Here is an 18,989-nt window from a genome sequence, read left to right as displayed (position 1 = left end):
ACCAATATTTTTAGTTTCTTCACTGATCTGAAGGTCCAAGGAAGTCATCAGCGGCATGACTTTGCCGCCTCTGCCCTCAGGGAAGTGGCCGCGCACATGCATACATGCAGTGAGGCATGAAACTGAAGGAATTTTACCCCTAAAACCTTGCTTTGAATTTTCTTGCCTTCATGGATTTAACTTAGATCCTTTAATGCTATAATAATTTGGTTTCATATTCAATGTCCTTTGGGCTTTCATTGTCACTTATTTTTTTTAAGAAGTTTTTCAGGAGTTCAAAATAATCCTTTTGGCGAAGAGGCAATTCAATTATAGTGACAGCATAAAAGGAACCCAACATGATACAATTCTCCAGCGAGATCAGATTTACTGCTAAACCCGGATGATTTTATAAAACCAAACTTTGTATTTGCATTTCGAGACACTCGACTGAAAGGCTTGATCAGAACCTAAAGCATCAAATATAAGTGAATCTCTCATCTACATAAGGCAGAGATGAATTAAGAGTTTAAGTGGCTTGCCTATGAGTTTGGTGACTCGTAAGTTGCCATGGCACAGCCATTTAACTAGGTCTGGAAAGCACATTTATTAAATACCAGATCTCCCCCAATGCCCTTTCACTCATAGGAAGAAGGGAATATGTCTAATTCCTTCTGTTCATGGGGAAAATTTCCCATGCCACAGGAATGGTTAACATACGTTCTCGACCATGCCACAGTGGTGAGTAAATCATATTGTAACTAGTTTTATTTTAAACCGCACTATTCTCTGAAGATCTAAGTGCAACACGAGTTTCAAATTATTGCCTACCCTGTATGGCAATGTGACCTTAACTTCCATTTCAATTAGATTCAGTTTGCAAAATGAGGTGATATTAGTGTCTATCTTAAAGGCTTTTATGAGATCCCAGTGCTTGGCATATTTCAAGCTCTCCATAAGAGTCAGCTATTATTATTACAATATACAAAGAACCAGCAAATAAATGTAAAGTTATAACATGCAACTGTTTATGTACTACTGGTGTTCATAAAGATGAGATCACAGACTTAGGCGTTGTACGAGATCACAGAATTTGGTGTTGTATGCCTGGAATATTAAATCTCCTGAGGGGTGATTGATGACCAAGCATAGAAAGTTAGAAGCCACAATGAAGAAAGGTTTCTGTAAAGGTTTAAGTGGAACAAAGGAGGTATAACGAGGAAACAGCGGCGCAGAGAGACGCTTTTGTAGACATAAAGAGAAGAATAGCTGTGAGTAGGTGTTTAGTAAATGTTCTGAGTAGGAGCTGATGGCAGGGGTTTAGAGTGGGACCAGAAATACTGAAATGAATCAGGAGTCTAGGGAGGCTTACCCAGCAAGCAGCCCATGCCAGGACCAGAGAAACTGGGAACCCCCCTGCCGTTCTCAGTTTTCTCACTTGTTTATCATAGCATCTGTAAACCTTTATTGCTCGAACTGAGTTGTTTACATTTCCATCCTCCTTCATTACCATTCGAAATGGATCTCACCCAGAAGCCTTCGAGAAATGTGGTCTCGCAAGCTGCACCCCACACCCTCTGCATGGGCATCCACACTTTTAACAAGATGCCCAGGGGTTTCCCCCTGCACATTACAGTTTGAGAAGTGCCACTCTCACAGACCTTAAGCTTCTAGCAATGCTCCCTGGCACTTCAGTGCACAATGGGAGTTTATGGAATGAATTAAGTTGGATTCTGGAGGCCACTGAATCGAGCTTTAGGTGGAGATGAAAAAAGTAATTTTAACCCCAAACCAATGCCTTGACCTAGAGCTAAACTTCTATGGTCACTATGGAACCTAAAAAATAATAATAATAATTGCCTTGGCTGAAGAGCAGAATGTTCAGTAAAGGAAAGACAGAGTGATTAAGGACTGAAGCTAGTGTGCAGATGAGCTGTGGGCAGGAAGCCCAGGAACCAGCCCACAGAGACCCTGTGAATACAGTTCATACCATGAGACTTCTTCCATAGCAGTACGATATGTTGTGTTCTTAAGTGATGCTTTGTGTCCTACACTGAGGGAGACCATGTGTGGCAGGGGCAGAGGCCTGAGTTGGGGGCAGGCAATCCCACTCTGCTTTGAGGGGGGAGGTGGATTATCTGGGAGCTTTGTTTGGAGGACTGCCTCAAGGATCTTAAATGGCAAAACGATTAAATAGAAGACGCCCCCACCCATTCCTCCTGGATCACGTTTTTCAGATGCACGTAGAAAGAGACACTTAAACACCTGATAGTGCATCTTAATATCTGCTTTTGGAGTTGATCCTAACTCACTGGATATGCTGACAATGCTTTTAAAGTGTGTGCTTAAATAAATTTAAAATATTCATTTTTGAGACTTGCTTTTCTAAAAATAGTATCCCTGTTCTAACTTAGGTTTGAAAAAACAGAATCACCTTTCATCCTTTCTCCTCACATACAATCTGCTCCTAATTCTTGCCTAACCTGTCTTCACAATCTGTCTTGCATGAGCTCCCTTTACATTTCTGAAGCCACTCCTTTGACTCAGTGTCTGGAACAGTCTTCAAACTGAGAACTTGGCATTGAGGTTCGAACTCTGGAATCAGGTGAAACTTGCCCTGACTTTCTGCTCCATCCCTTACTACACGTGTGACCTGAAATTACTAACCTCTCTGTTCTGGTTTTCTCATTTGCCAAATGGGGATAATGGTAGTGCTTACCTCATAGGGAGGTTTTACGAGAATTAAATGTGCAAAACGCTTCACAGTATCTGGTACACTGTAAGTGCTATACATGTGTTCCTTAATTTAAAAATTGCACGCAAGATGCGCTCAAGAATTGTTTTTCTTCTGGCCTGCCTTTATTCGCATTGCTGGATCTACCCATCCCCATTGGTCCCCTACAAATCTTCCTAAAACATCCGTCACAGCATTAGTTAGAATATGTGGCCACCAATGACAGGAAACCTGACTAACAGTGGCTTAAACAATAATGTATCTGCAGCCTAGTTAACTCGTCATCTGGGAGTAGGCAGGCCCAGAACTGACTCAACATGTCAATGAATGATATCATCAAAGATTCAGATTTCTTGAATCTCCCCACTTAGCCATTCTCAGTGTGTGAGAGAGATCTTTCCTCATGGACCCCACATTGCTGCTGGAGCTCTGAGCACACATCCAGACGTCCCTACACAGCAGCATAAGTTCAGCAAGGGGAACCGGACATGAAAGGAGATTTAAATGATGTTCTCCTTGTGCATTTTTCTCTGTATGTTTTCCAGAAGCAGCCAGCATGTTTCCCTTACAGCTCACCACTCAGACTTGTGTTACGTTGTCGGGGCTGTGGCCGTCAAACATAAAGCTGGGCAAATTAAAGACAGGAATGGCTGTGGGGAGGGAGTTAACAGCGTCTGCCACACTTTCATCATGTCGCCTTCTTGCCCGGCTTCAAAACCCTTTCAGAGCACCTCGGTGCCTGCCATAAAAGCTCTAGCCTTACTGGCGAGGTGTCGAGACTCCCCCAGGAGGCAGCCCTTGCCGGGGCTCAGCAACGCGGCCTCCGCTGCAGGTCCGCGCGGGCGCCAGGCCTCCTCTTGGCCACTGCCCAAGCGCCCTGCCTCCTCCTCCCTGTGTTTCACTGGCTGGGATGCGTTTACCGCGTCTCCCTCGTTCGGCCACCACAAAACACGTGCTTCCCTGCTCGTCTCCACAGGCTGACGTGCGACCTTTCCTTAAAAGCCCAGATTAAATGTCTTCTCTTCCACTGCAACACTGATTCTCCAAGACAGATTTTTCCTTCCTTCACATTCCTCACGTTGTTTTATACTGTTTCGATGTTTTCTGATATTTTAGTTATGGAAAGGGGCTATGTATTTTTTCACCTTTATTTCCTTGAATTATGCTAAATAATAACAATTATAAAACTATTAATTATTTTATGACTTGTCAGGCATGTAGAAAAATGGACACTTTATGTATATTATCTCATCACACTAACCTTTTAAGAGCATGATTATTTCCTTTTTAAAGAGAAGTAAACTAAAGGTAAGCAAGATTTAGTGACTTGCTTTAAGATTGCCAGGTTTTAAGGGGCTGTATCTAAGTATCTAAGTGACCTGTATTTCCAAATAGTAGCTAGGTTACTCCTTATCATTGTACCTTTCAAAGTAGTAAGTCCTCATTAAGTTTGTATTGAAATGAATAAAAGAGTATTTGTATAAATTGGCTAATAAAGATAGCCAATCTGTGTAATATGTGCCCTGTACCCACTTTTTGTCCCCTTAATTTAAACCAGAATAACAAAATTGTGTCTTTTATGTATGAAAAATATTTGAATATCTGCCTCAACCTTTCTCACTTTACTTTAGTTATGTAGTCTTTTATTCATGCAACAACAAATACTTGCATTAATTGAGCACAGACTGGTTGTATGCATCAAGCAATATGCTAAGTCACAATACTTTTGGCCCCATCTAACCACTTAGACAGAAAGTGGCTTAAACACAGATGGTGGCCAGCAGGACAACTCTCTAAATGATAAGTGGTCCTTCAGAATCAAAAACAACTTTCTAGCAGAGTACCCATTTGAATCGCCAAAGATCACATTTAAAACAAAGATCCATCACCCCAGCATCGATGAAAAGGGGCGGGTCTCTCTGCCAGGAATCAGCGCTGAAAACTGGAAGCCAGAAACTAAAACCAACCGAGTAATCCAGTCCCTCACAGAAGTGGGGAATGGCACCCAGCCGGAGCACCTCCTCTGGGCTGACCTAGCTGAAGAACACGCGAAGGACCATAAAAAATTCTGTAAGAATGCTGAAGAGTTTACAAAGAAATATGGAAAAAAGCAACCTGTGGACTCAAACCCGCCGCTGTTGATTGCAGTGCGTGTGAGCAGAGCCTCTGAGCAACACATTCACACGCCCGCACAGCAGGGCTCTGGGGAATTGATACATGCCACCACCTGGAGTTCGCTTGTGTCAGTTACTAACTTTCTACAATTTTCGTAATTGAAAGCAGTCTAGGTAACCTGTAGAGAAAGGGTTAAAAATTTAAGATGTCCTAAAAACAAAAAGTGGCCTTAACATATAGTGGTTTTTATCACCTCCCTTAACGATTGGTAGGTGGTTTGTAGGTGGGCACAGCGGCTGAATGGCATCGAGTCACAGGCTTGGCATCTCTGCAGTTCCCTCGACCTTTCCCTCATGGTTGCAACATGGCTACATCCAGACTACATCCTTACGCGGCTCACAGATTTCCCTGATTTCTTGTTGTATCTCAATGGCTACAACTGGGTTATATGCCTGCCCTTAGACCACTAGTCCCATGTTCCCTGAGATCAAGAATCTCATGATATTTGAACTCAATTAGGATTCTGCTAGTAAGAAAGGAAAGAGCGGAAGTAGTTTTGAGTCACCAGTGAAAACTGTCTCCCCACATAAGTAACACAGAGATGAATAAAAAGGACATGATTCTTGTCCTGGTGAAGCTGACTCCTAGCAAAGGGGACAAATATTAAGTTATAAAATAAAATTATACATTGTGATGAGTGATAAGATGAAAATAATCAGGGATCTGTGCAGCAGACCGATGTCTGCTAAAACGAGATGTTTCTGGAAAGACCTCTCTAAGGAGGCGACATTTAAACTGAGACTAAAGAATGAGAATGAATCAGCCATATGCAGAGCAGAGAGAAGTGTGTATGAATCGTTTTTTTATTTTCTGCATCTTATGACATTTTGGGGTCCTTACAGACTTAGTGGAAGATTACCCCTCCCAGGGCTAGACCATTCTTAGTCATAGAAAAGGATCAAACTGGGAGCACTCCTTTCAAATGCAGACCGACCTGAATCTATACTCCCCAGTACCCGCACTGTCTAGTCCTCACACACCAAGCCAATATTTCTCCTGTCCTGACTCATCCCAGGGTCAGGTACCAGGCACTGAGAGACCACTCCTGTAGCCTACAGTCTGCCGGAATGATTCAAACTAGCCAGTCCTCAACTGTTTCCTCGGCCCCACCATGCTTGTCCTGTGGAAGCCCCAATAAAAGATTTGGCCTAAGCTTTCTCCTCCCTCTTGTCTTTTGCCACCTGACCAAAACCTGGTACTTCCCCTCTGGCCCTGTGTGGCGTGGATCCTTTCTCTTGCGAAATGTAAGTAATAAAAATCTTCTTTAGATGGCATTAGCTTCTCCATGGTGTCACTCAGTCATTTTCATAAATTAGGACCCAGGCTCAGAATAGTGTGGAAGCAAGCGTGAAGACTCTCGGTGGGCACTGCAGAAAATAAAAGCAAGCAAGCCTGGCCGCTGCTTAGCTGGTATCATGACTAGAGAGGGACGAAGACTTCTAACTGCTCATCAGGACGCACCCTCTTCCTGCTCAAGTTTGATAACCACTACTGAGACATAAAATGGAAGAAACGTGAGTTCCCGAATGCCCACATGAAATAAAGCTGGATATATGAATCCGAAACTCAAGAGAAGGTTTTGGGTAGAGGACTATCAACTTAGGGTGATAGTCAATGCAATGGAATGGGTAAGTTAACCTACGGAGAGATTTAGAGAGAAGGAAAAGAAGGACTGAGGACTGAGGTGTGGGTAATTCTCACACTTAGAAGGAGGAAGAGAAAGAGGAGCCTGAAAAGTAGTCTGAGGAGTGGGAACTAGAGAGCTAGGAGGCGAACTAGAACTAGGAGTGCGATGCCATGGAAGCCAAGGCAGTGGAGTATTTCGGGGAGGGAGCTGGGGCCTCCCCTGCTCAATGCAGAACTTCTCCCCTCCTCACAGAGTAGCAGCAGTGCATGGCTGGAGAACTGTTCCCTGACTCAAGCGTGAGTCTAAGCTAAAAGTAATCCCACCCCCTTGCCAATGGTTGGTACAAGAATGAATGCGAGGCCCAGTTCTGGTCAATAAATTGCAGAGAGAAGCACACTGAAGACTCGGGTGAAAATTCTTCCTTTCTCTTACTAGAGAGTAACGAGAAGCTAATGTCTGCCTCTCCCTTGGATGTAAATAACATTGCCCTGATTGATACCAGCAGGCATTTTATGACCACGAAGGGACCATGAAGGCATCATTTTAAGGTCATGAATTTCCTTGTTTGTAAAATGGGGATAATGCTAGTACCTGCCTTACAGAGGATGAAGCTGGCATTTTGGACACCCGTTGTCAAAGATTAAATGGAACCCAGGTCCTTGCTAACATGGTCGAGCCACCGAATCAAACAAAACAAACTTTTCCTTGAGGTTTAGTCAGTTTAATTTAGGACTTCTGTTACTTGTAGCTGGAAGCAGCTTATCTGATACAGTGATATAAGAAGGCTATTTTTATTTTTAATTGTCAGAAAGTCACTGATTTATTACAAATTCTCAAGAAAGATTATTTGTATGAAGTATTGTTCAACGAGTGTTGTAAAGCACTTTTCTAATAAAATGGAATCAGCAACCTAATCTTATAAGACAACAAAAAAAATCACCTTAGGAATAATGGATTAAGCATTTTACTTATCTGAGAATGAATATATATTTCCTATTAATGTATTCTTCTACAAATCAAGTCATATTTTAATATCAAAACTTCACTGAAACTAATTTTTTGAACTCTCATTTGGCATAAAAGATGCAAATATTGAAAGTCAATGTTTTATCCTCTCTTCAACCTTGAGTAACTGTAGAGATTGAAAATTAGGTCTATGGAAAGAACATCTTGAATATTAAATATGCAAAATACTATAAGCAGGAAACTATATCCACACAAAATCAATGGTTGGACTGGTTGAAATATTGATATCTTAATTTCATTTAGAAAATTGATTTATTAAAATACAATGAAGCTTAATACTTGAAAGTAATTTTATTTACTGCTGGAATACTGAGGTTGTAGAAAGAATGGTAATCTAGAAACCAAGAACTTTCCATATTAGTTCTGCCCGTCCCAACAGTTCTGTAGTCTCAAATACATAATTAATTTTTTGTTACTTTATCTAGGCAAGTGAGGAGAGATTGATCTTGGTAACCTGTGAAGTCATTCTATTTCTATAATTCCATAATTAAAATTGTGCCTTAAATTTCGAAAGTAAAAATAACCGAAGGCACATTTTTATAAACATGGTATATGAAATGTACTCCATTTCTAATTTAAAATTGGTAATTGTTTTCAATTTATAACTTGGTCTCTTTTCAAATATTTCTATTGGAATTATTTACTAGAAGCGCATAGGAAGCTCCCATATAGATGAGTTAATTAAAATACCTGTTTACCATGCACTGGAAGGACACATTTTAAAGAGAGGTATAAATAGATTGTTGTCACAATGAAAAAGTGACATGTCTTCTTGGTATGGTTAGAAACAGGATTAAAATTAAGCATGATTCTTAAACTAGCAATGTATTTCATAAATCGTAAGATTATCATGAATAACATTCTTGTTAAAAATACCACTGTCAACATTCTCACTTGCAGTGTGGTAAGTGCTGCATCGGTAGAATTAGTCGTGTGGTGTGACATTTTTAGAGTTTGGTTTGTACTGCAGTGTCTTCCGTGACAAACATGTTTCATTGGTCCAATGACCAAAGTCAGCCATATGTGAATGTAAACAGCAATGTTGCTTTTTCTATGTATTTCCCCCTGTATTAGTAGACAAATGTTATAGTTATTTCCTTTGATCTACTGTTCTTTTATTTCTCTTCTTACCCCTCCCCCCGAAAAAAGATGTGTATATTACACATGATTATTAATTTGGAGCATTGTTTTAGGAAGTTCACTGTCTTCTCTAATCTTAAAAGGCAGTAACACCTAACCTTTGGCTTAATAAATATGATTCAGTTGAGTTAAACTGCTGTTCTCCTAGAACTTAAAAGCAAAATGCCAATAAAAATAAGTGGTAATTATCACTAGAACTGTTCATTTTTAACTATTAAATTTAAACAAGGAGCAATCGCTGTTTGTTCATGCAAAACAAACAGTGTCTGCTTAAGATCTTTTTGATTAATCTGCTTCCCTACGCGCAAATTCAGAAAACACAGCCTCAGGCTCAGCATGCACATCTATGAAAGGAAAAAGCTTTGCTGTCTCAGTCAATTGTTAAGGTTTTCCCAAAGCAGAGGTTTACTGGCAAACAATGCATATCAGCTGGGGGAAGGAAGACCAAATCTCAAGGCACAAGCCAATCCATCCGAGGCATAGCAGATGCAGCCCATTTCTAGAATAATAGTCAGAAACAAGAAAGGGGCTTTGCTTTTTGCGGGGGAGAGTGGTTGAATGAGGGGAAGAGGAGGGATTTAGAGAGAAAGAACTGTTTTCAGACAGAGTGCCAAGTCATACTAGAAACTGCATCCAGAACAAGTATAATGAAAAGCAGGAAACTCTTAATGGAAACCCTTGGCAGGGGTACTGCTGCTTGAGGGCCAGGCACTTGTCCCTGGGGCTTTGCCCAGCAGGTTAGGTCACCTGGAAGGACACCGAGGGGTGAAAAGTCAGATAGAGCCAGACAGTAAAGGCTATGTTGGAGAACCCCCATTCTCCCAGGGCCTCTCAACCTGACTAAAAATCCACAGAAAATCACAAAATGTTTTATTTGGTTGGACTGCTTGTAGAAACTGGTGTAAAGACAGAGGTGGATGGTCAGGATATAACAAAGCAGATGTGAAAGGCTTCTCAGAGGAGCCGAGGGAAGCGAGCTGTGGGAAATCCAGATGAGCTCTGGCCTGCAACAGGGATTTCTACTGGAGCTGAGGGGGAAGGAGAAAGCCCCAGGTGACCACTGGGTGACAAAGAGAAGTAATATGATAACTGCCTACTACCTTTTAGGCACTGGCTAGGTCTTTTATGTCACCCAAGTCACCCAAACAAGGAAGGCAGGCTGGGCCAATCCCTTTGGAGCAGAGCTGTCCAGAACAGAGTAATGGGCAGATCCCAGCTGCTGGCGGTAGACAGTGGCCGAGATCCCCTAGGGAGCCAGGGCTCTGGCCAGTGTGGTTAAGGCTTCGTGTGGGAGTGGGCATCTGTGTGGGGGAGGGGCACAGGAATCCTAGAAACCCAAGCAGAGGAAGCCAGTTAGGTAGCCTAGCCTCCAGGTATTTACGGGGTTCTCCTATGTAGGCTCAGGGACTCATTTAGCAACTCTGTCCCAGGCTTGAATATTTCATGCCTTTCTGATATCTTTGGATAAAAAAGTTGACATGTAGATTCGATAACCTTCTAATTTAATTTTGAATTAGGGTAGAATAGACTGCAGACATAACCAGCCATTGAGACTATCTGGAAAGGACCTAACACAGGGACAGGAATGGACATCAATATATATAGAGTTTGATTTTTGATGAGGGGATGAGACTCGTAAATGCTAACTTATTACAGGACAAGTAATGATAATATATGATCAATTGCTATAATGTGACAAAGAGTGAATAAGAACTAAGGCATTGGAGAGTATCGATTCATAAATTAAATACATATTGAGAAAAGACCACGGGACAAGAACCATACTAGATACTGAGGACACCAATATGAATAACATGATCATGTCTCTCGAGAAGATCCCTGTTTGGTGGAGAAACACATGAATTAAAGAATAATCAAAGCCTGACGTGCTATCTCAGATGTAAGAACGAAGTCTCACGGGAGCCCAGAGGAGAACATCCACCTCAGCCCGGGAGCCACGACAGCCTCCTGGGGAAGAAAGACACATCAAATGGGATGTCAATATACATTTAAATAGAAAGAAATTCTGTGTCCGGGATTACCAGATCTTTTTCAAACGAGGAGAAGTCCCTTCTTTCGGAGTCCCACAGAGAAATGTGTATGCACAGAAACTAACCATCAGCTTTGGCCCTAAGTCAGTTGAATGAGTGAGTTAGGGAAAATCATGGGGACTACGCAACCTGGGCGCCTATCACAGAAAGAGCCCAAGTCCCTCAGTGCCTCCTCCTGTCCTGTCCTCAGCCATCTCCTGCCTCCCCGCCCCAGGCTGCCTCAGGCTGAGGCCCAGGAGCAGTCTCTGAGCACCGTGCTCCTCTTCTGCTTATCGGGAAGCCACAAGGGCTGCCTCATGTGGATTTAAAAATCAACAGAATTGGGCAATCTTAAGGATATTCCTCACGCCCAGGGGGGAGTTTGGAGAAGGGACAGGGTGCAGAGGAGCCCTGACTTCTTTGGAGATTCTGAGAGTCCTGTATGACCTACATTTTGAAGCATGAGGAAACCTAGAAATGAGTAGTCTTAGCAGAGGGAACCATATGTCAACTTCGACAGGCTGAGAAATCGTAGGAAGTCTAGGGAATGCCAAGGAATGCAGCATGGCCAGACCCCAGGGTGTGAGGAAAGAGGGTGGGGGACGGCAGGAGCGGGGGAACGCCAAGTAGCTCAGGCATTACTCTGCAGAGATCGATGGGCCTTCGACTAAAAGTAGCAGTGACACGATCAGACGATCAGATGCTTGCTGTAGAAACATCAGTTGCTCATGTAAAAAGCCTAGTTCGGCCTCTTCCGTACTCCACTAGCACCCTGAGGTTGTAGGTAAAGGGGATCGTGAAGGCTGGGGAGAAGGAGAATCCTTCCACTTAGGCAATGGAAATAGGGCGGGGGACACAGCAGACTCCAGAAGGTGGCAAGGGAGAAACATTGTCAGGATTTCTCAGAAAATACGTGAGACATCTACTGGGAAAAGATTTTTAAGACTAAAATTCCATTTTGTGGGTACTGGCGGGGAGGTAGTAAAGGGTAAAGGGGGTCAAATATATGGTGATGGAAGGAGATCTGACTTTGAGTGGTGAACACACAATGCAATATACGGATGTTGAATTATAGGATCGTACACTTGAAACCTATATAATTTTATTAACCAATGTCACCCAGTAAATTTAATAAAAACAAAACAAATTCCATTTTGTCGTAAATAACTCATTATCAGAATTCTTCTGTATCCTGAAAATTAAGGGCTGAAAAGTCACAGCTGGATGCAGGCTCTCTCCACAGGACTGAAAGCTTATAGTATGGCGTCTGATAGTCCCAGACCCTTTATCCTCCTATTTAGTAACATTCATCCATCCTATAAAAGGACTGATTAGTCCTGCTTATGTTACATGCCCAGCTGGACCAACCACTGTATCCAGAAGGGGGAAGAATCACGACTGACCTACCCTGAGACCCATGCCGACCTGTGTGGCTGGAGACTGAGCACACCATTTTGCAGTCATTAATACTGTCCACCAAATATTTCCACTTTCTTTCCAGGCACATGGTACAATTGCACTTCCCTGTCTCATAGGAGCAACTCATGAACACGTGACTTTCTTCAACCAATGAGTAATCAAAGTGATAGCTATCACTTTAAATAGCTTTGAGATAAAATTTAAAAATCATAAATCCACCCTCTTAAAGTGTACAATTCAGTGGCTGTTAGAGTATTCACAGACTTGCACAAGGATCACCACTATCTAATTCCAGAACATTTTCATCACTCCAAAAAGAAACCCTATACCCATTAGCAGCCACTGTCCATTTCCTCTGCCCCACCCCTTCCCACCGCTAATCTATTCTCTGTCTCTATGGATGTTTCATACCATATGTAGCCTTTTGTGACTGGCTTCTTTCACTTATAAAATTTTCAAGGTTCATTCAAGTTTTAGCATGATCAGTTCGTCACTCCTTTTCACGGCTGAATAATATTTCATCATATAGGTTTACCACTGTTTATCCATTCATCAATTGAGGGACATTTTGGTTGTCTTCACTTTTTGACTATTGTGAATAATTTTGGCATGAACATTTATTTACAGGTTTTTGTGTGGATGTAAATTTTCATTTCTTTTGCGTATACACCTAGGAGTAGGGTTGCTAGGTCTGTGGTAACTGTTTACTTTTTGAGGATCTGCTGAACTGTTTTCCAAAGCAGCTGCACCATTTTACACTCCTACCAGCACAGCATAATGGTTTCAGTTTCTCCACCAACACTTCTTGTTTTCGTCCTTTAAATTTAACTACCTTTGCGGGCATCTCAATTTAATTTTGGCTTGCATTTCCCTAATGACTACCAATGTTGAGCATCTCTTTACATGCCTATTGGTCATTTGCACATCTTTTTTGGAGAAATGTCTATTCACATTCTTTGCCCATTTTTTAACTGGTCATCCTTTTATTGTTGAGTTATAACAGTTCTTCTTTCTATGTTCTGGATACAGGTCCCTTGTCAGATATATGATTTGCAAATATGTTCTCCCATTCCATCTTTTACTTGTCCACTTTCTTGATAGCATCCTTTGAAGCTTAAAGTTTTTCATTTTAATAAAGTCTAATGTATCTACTTTTTTTGTTGTTTCTATCATATCTAAAAAACAATTTTCTGTTTATGTCATATATAAGAAACCTGAGGTCATGAAGATTTAGTTCTCTGTTAAAACTTTATAATTTTAGCTTTTACATTTAACTTTCACATTTAATATGTATATTTTACATATACATATAACTTATATTTTACATTTACTATTTACGTTTAGGTCTGTATCCCCTTTTGAATTAAGTTTTTCTATATGGTGTGAGGTAGTAGTTCAACTTCGTTCCTTTTTATGTGGATATCTAATTGTCCCAACACCTTTGTTGAAAAGACTACTCTTCCCTCATTGAATTTCCTCAGCATCGTTGACAAAAATTAATTGATCATAAATGTAAAGATTTAATTCTGAGCTCTTGTTCTGTATTGTTGATCTATATCTTTAGCCTTCTGCCAGTACATGTGTGTCACGTCTATGTGAAAGTTTTAAGAGTTAGTACATGATTTGAGCCATTTTATTCCTCTGCTTCTTCATTGGCAGTGTTCTAGGTAGGGGCTGGAATCTCAGCCCAGGTTCTAGAGTAAGGATAATGTAGAGAAGAGCTCTAGACCAAAGCATGTAGTATGAGTGAAAATTCAGGTTTTGTTTGAACTTATTAATACCCTGAGGTTGTTTAGTAGCCTGTTCTAACAAATTGAGCACTGAAATTGACAACTTGCATGGAATGCGGGTGGCGTTCCTATAAAAGCCAGAGGAAGGGAAATGAGAAACCATGTTGGGCAAGCAAAATTTCAGCTATAATAACAACTCAAGGGCTATGAGCTAGCCCTAATTGTGTTGTATATTTCTTAATAGAGCCTAGAGAAATCTTTGTTATGTTACCAACATCAACACATTTTAATTGCTATATCCTGGGTACTGGGGTGCTGGGAATTTAATGTGTAAAATGGCATCTCTATCCTCAGGATCTTATATTATATTCTAATTGGAAAACAGAATGAACACACGAAAAATACAAAATAATGCAAGCTACCATACAATAGTGGTGCTAGATAGGCTTAAAGGAGACGTGTTGTTTAGGATAGTTAGTTGGGTTTTACTGTGTTGTGATTTAAGTTTTTCCTGTAGGGAAAAGGATTTAGACAATAAAAGAGAAGAAAGGTACAGTGGTACCGGTATACAGAGGGGTAGGCAAAGTGGCACCAACTTGCTTGGGAGACAAAAAATAAATAGACCAGTTTACCTGGAACAAGATGATATGTTGAGGAGTAGTTGTCAAAAGAGTTTGGGGGCAAAATTGAAGTATATGAATGAATGATGAGCTTAAGTTTTAGTAGGTAGTGGGAAAAACACTGAAAACTTTTATGGAGAAAAAAATGATGTTTTCGTGAAATTAATCTTACGGCAGTGACATTAGAAGGATTAATGATGGTTCTACTTCATCACCTCTGAAATGACCTCTAAAGGTAGCTCTTTAATGCATCTGATTTGCAATGGTTTATCAGTACAGTCCTATAGAGGCATGGAAGTGCCGGTGACTTTGCTGTCACTCTCTAAACTAGAAGCAGTTCAGGCTACTATAACAGAATGCCATAAATTAGGTGGCTTATAAACAACAGGAATTTATTTCTCACAGTTCTAAAGGCTGGAAAGTCCAATATCAAAGTGCCGCAAGATTCAGTGTCTGGTGGGGACCTCCGTGGTTCCCCACTTCTGTCACATGAGGACACGTTGAAGGATTCTCAACGTATCCTCATGTGACAGAAGTGGAGAAAACGCTCTCTGGAGTCCCTTTAATAAGGGCACTAATCCCATTCATGACAGAATCACCCCCCAAAGGCCCACCTCCAAATTCCACCATACTGGGCACTGGGATTCAACATATGAATTTTGAGGAAACACAGACTTTCAGTCTATAGCAATTATCATCTAATATTAGAGTTTTCTATATTGGGTAGTATAGTGCCAGTACACGAAGTGATAATGTATATGAAAATGATCAAAAAACATATCAAATGTGAGCTTAAATATTTTGGATCCATTAGGGCCTTGCAAATAGGTTCCAGGAAAAAATAGGAGACTTTAATAGTGAAGGAAATTGAAGGCAGCCATCTGAATGTGGCAATCATGAGCCATTTTGAGTGAGAGTTGGCAAATATTTTCCCAACTGTCAATTCTAAGAAACATGCAAACAGATTCTGTGTAAGTGAATGCAGCAGTGAACCTGTGTCTCTGTTAAACCACAGAGAAATGAAATAAGCTGATTTTAAATTTCTAAAGGGAACTTAAACCACCTGCTAAGTTGTAGAATTTAATTTGCAAGATGAATACTTGGCAATGTGACACTCCTTTCATAGCTTCATTTGCTGTTTTAATAAAAATGTTCACAATGCTTTGGTTCCATCTGTTAGAGAGCGTGAAAACAGCTAACTGCTATTCAAACAACAAAAAATATAGCTTTCTAGAAAACTATATCTAGTGCCGCCAAAATGCAAAGCGGTATTTATAAATTTTAAACTTCTGCCTTACTTCTAAAAAATGTTGTCGTAATTGCACTGCATCTTGGACACAACATATAAATAATTTATGCAAAAATTTTAAATTTAAATTATTCCCCTGCACTCCAAATGCAAACAAATGCTTTCAAGGTTATCATGTCCATGAATCTTATTGCAGTAGGCTACAGATATTCATTATAACAATTTGTAAGCAAATATTTGGTTATTTTTATAAGCCACAAATCTGGCTGAAGGAGAAAATGATTTGTAATAAATAAAAACTGCAAACCAAAAAGTATGTTTGTTGTTACATTTCCAGATTGGAGATAATAATAAGCTATAGTGTGACAGCCTCCCTACTTTATTGATTAAATTTCCATAGCTTTTTCCCATCACAATAGATCAAAATTTTATAACTTTCAATAAGAGTTATTTCTCAAGCACTAATTTCAGGACTTAACACTGTTTTGGCATGTGGGAGGCACGGACTGCGTTGAGTCAACAAAACACAATGGTAGTCAATGTTACATCGAAGAAAGGAAATGAGGGGAGAGACACTGAGATGGGAACAAAATAGAGAAAAAAGGGAGGAAGAAGAGCCTCTTCAAATCTTTGTCCCATGGCGTTATCTCAGACATTAATTTCAGTTTGAGTTACCTTGAGATGCTGGGTAAAACTGAACTGCTGGGCACAGAGAATCGAGCTGATGATGACACCTCAGTAGTCTGTGGAATGTCTTGTTGTCTTTCCCATGCTGTATCCTCTCGCAGGGAAATTCTGTATTTACATCTCCTGCAGAAAGGCAGGGCTGTGAAAGTGTCATCTTGTGATTCAATTTTGTGTTTGATTCAAGATGTCACGGTTTTGTTTCAGATCAGTAGACACTGACAGCTCGTCTCTTTAAATATTAATTTTAGATATTTGGGTTTAAGCCTAGGCACTATAAAGGTAAAGAAACTGAGGCCTTTGAAGTTAAATAACTGGCTAATTACCCATCGAACAGGGAACAGATGCTATATTTTCTTAAGATCATCTTGAATTCTGCCTAAAGTTCATATAAGAAGGAAATGAACAATAAATATATTCTTTTCCCTAGTCATTTCACAACACTAACAAAACTTAGATTTCATTGCCAAATTTGAGACGGACTAGAAGCACCTAAAGGAAAAATACCTATGCAGAGAAAGGGATTCGATTTGATATATTTGGTAGTCAAGTCTAGACTTGAAAACCAGGCTCTAATCACCTACTACTACTCAGAAAAGTTTTATAATCTGTTTGATCCCAAATCTCTTTATCTCAAAACTGAGTATAATAATTACCCTATTCAGTTCAGAGTATTGATAGGATGAAAATAAAAATGAGAGCATGTGTCCAAAGTGTTTTATTAATTGCACAGTGTTAAATAAACATGTTATCCTTGACAACATATTGCACTGATTTTAATAGCAATGCTATTAAAAGAAATAACTGCAAATAGCCAGTACAGAAAAACCTCACTCATTAAAAATCACTGATCAGAACAAGAAACTGCCACAGCATTGACAAATACTACATAAAGATAAAAGTGAGTAGCAGCATCAATCAAGAACTGAACACTCTCCAAAAATTGATGCCAAGGAATAGTTAATATCTGGTACTAAGTGCTTCATAATTAATGTTTTTAAAATGATAGAAAAAACAATTATTCACGTGACAAGAAACTACAAAGAAGCAATGTATACAAGTATTTTGAAGTAACAGAAATAAATTAAATATGAGGTGGCAGAACTAAAAAAAAAGTAGGAGAAAAAAAAGACAAAGCCATTATAGAAATAAAAATGAACTGTAAGAGAACAAAGGAAAATAGATACTATGGAAAATTCATGAGGCTATAAATGATAGAGGAAATAGAAATTGGAAATGTTTTTTTTTTAATTTAAGGTATTAAAAATCATTAAAAACAACAGAGAAATCAGGCAAAGAAGAGCCAATGTATGCATAATTGGAATTCTTAAAGAAGACCAGGTTAGTGGAAAATAACACAAAAATTTTCTAAGGTTATTAAAAGAGTATACATGTTCATGAAACATTGACCTAAAATGGTCAATTCCAAGGCATATCCAAGTAAAAGTTATTAAAGTAACAATTTTACATCCATCAAAATTGTTTTTCAAAGTCTTGGAAAACATTTTGAGCACCTAAGAATTCAAGGAATAAGAATGTCCATGAACTCCCATCAAGGAATTATTGGAGGATAAACTTCAAGCAAGAATAACTAGAGAAACAATAGCAAAACAATTTGTAGTGAGACTTAAGTATTTTTAATTATAGAACTAAAACTGAAAAAGTGAGGAGATAGGATGAGAGAAATAAAACTTGTATGTCTTCACAATTATAAAATGAAGTAGCTAACTAATTTATAAGAGTCAAAGGGAGAAAGAAGGAAGGAGATTGGGCTATCTACAATATTTAGAATTCAAGAATATTATTTAAAGTCAAGAGTCAAATACTGGAAGTAAAAGAAAATTTAACAAACACTAAAAAAATATAATTTTATTTACTCATAATGGGAGACAGAATGACAAAAGGAAATAAGGAGAGACTATTCTAATATTTTCATTGATCCCTATAGGGAGCTAACAGTGTCTAAAGAAATAAAGGTACATAAATAAATAAAAATATAGGCCTTCTTAAATAACAAAAATTACATACACATAAAAGCAAACCAATTATATTGAAAAGACTTTTAAAAACAACTGTGATCAGATAACATAACAAAACAACATAACGAAACCAGGGGCAAAAATACCATCTTATCAATAAATGTAAATGAGTTTAACACCTATTAAAAGAAAGAATATTTTCAGATTAGAGACCAAAGCAATACTTAATTTTGTTCTGTATGCAGAAGACACATCTAAAACTTTTTGAAAAGTTGAAATTAAAGTAGGTCTTGAGAGGTCAATATCAGATAAATTGGAATTCAGGATAAAAGGCATTACTTAACAAATGTCCTTTAAAATGTCAAAAGGGACATTTGACAGGGAAAACATGAAAGTTATGAAAATCTGTGCATCAACCAAAATATCAGCAACATTCATAAAGCACAGATGATAGGAATTACTAGGAGAAATGAACAAAAATACACGAACATAGGAGACTAAGGTCTCGAAAAACCTAAACAACATTATTTTAAAACTCAATTCATGCATGTTGAACTGTGTTCCTGAAAACATAAAATATACTGTGTTTTCGAATAC

General features: G+C 39.3%; 1 long non-coding RNA gene across 1 annotated transcript in view; it reads right to left on the bottom strand.

Moving 5' to 3' along the window:
- Positions 1-18,989, bottom strand: part of LOC107514616 — a 120,888-nt gene that overhangs the window by 69,884 nt on the left and 32,015 nt on the right. The gene's annotated exons all lie outside the window — the stretch shown is intronic.

Source organism: Rousettus aegyptiacus, unplaced genomic scaffold (assembly GCF_014176215.1).
Source record: "Rousettus aegyptiacus isolate mRouAeg1 unplaced genomic scaffold, mRouAeg1.p scaffold_m13_p_11, whole genome shotgun sequence".
In the NCBI taxonomy this organism is placed as follows: Eukaryota; Metazoa; Chordata; class Mammalia; order Chiroptera; family Pteropodidae; genus Rousettus; species Rousettus aegyptiacus.
This window is presented reverse-complemented; position numbering and strand designations above follow the sequence as displayed.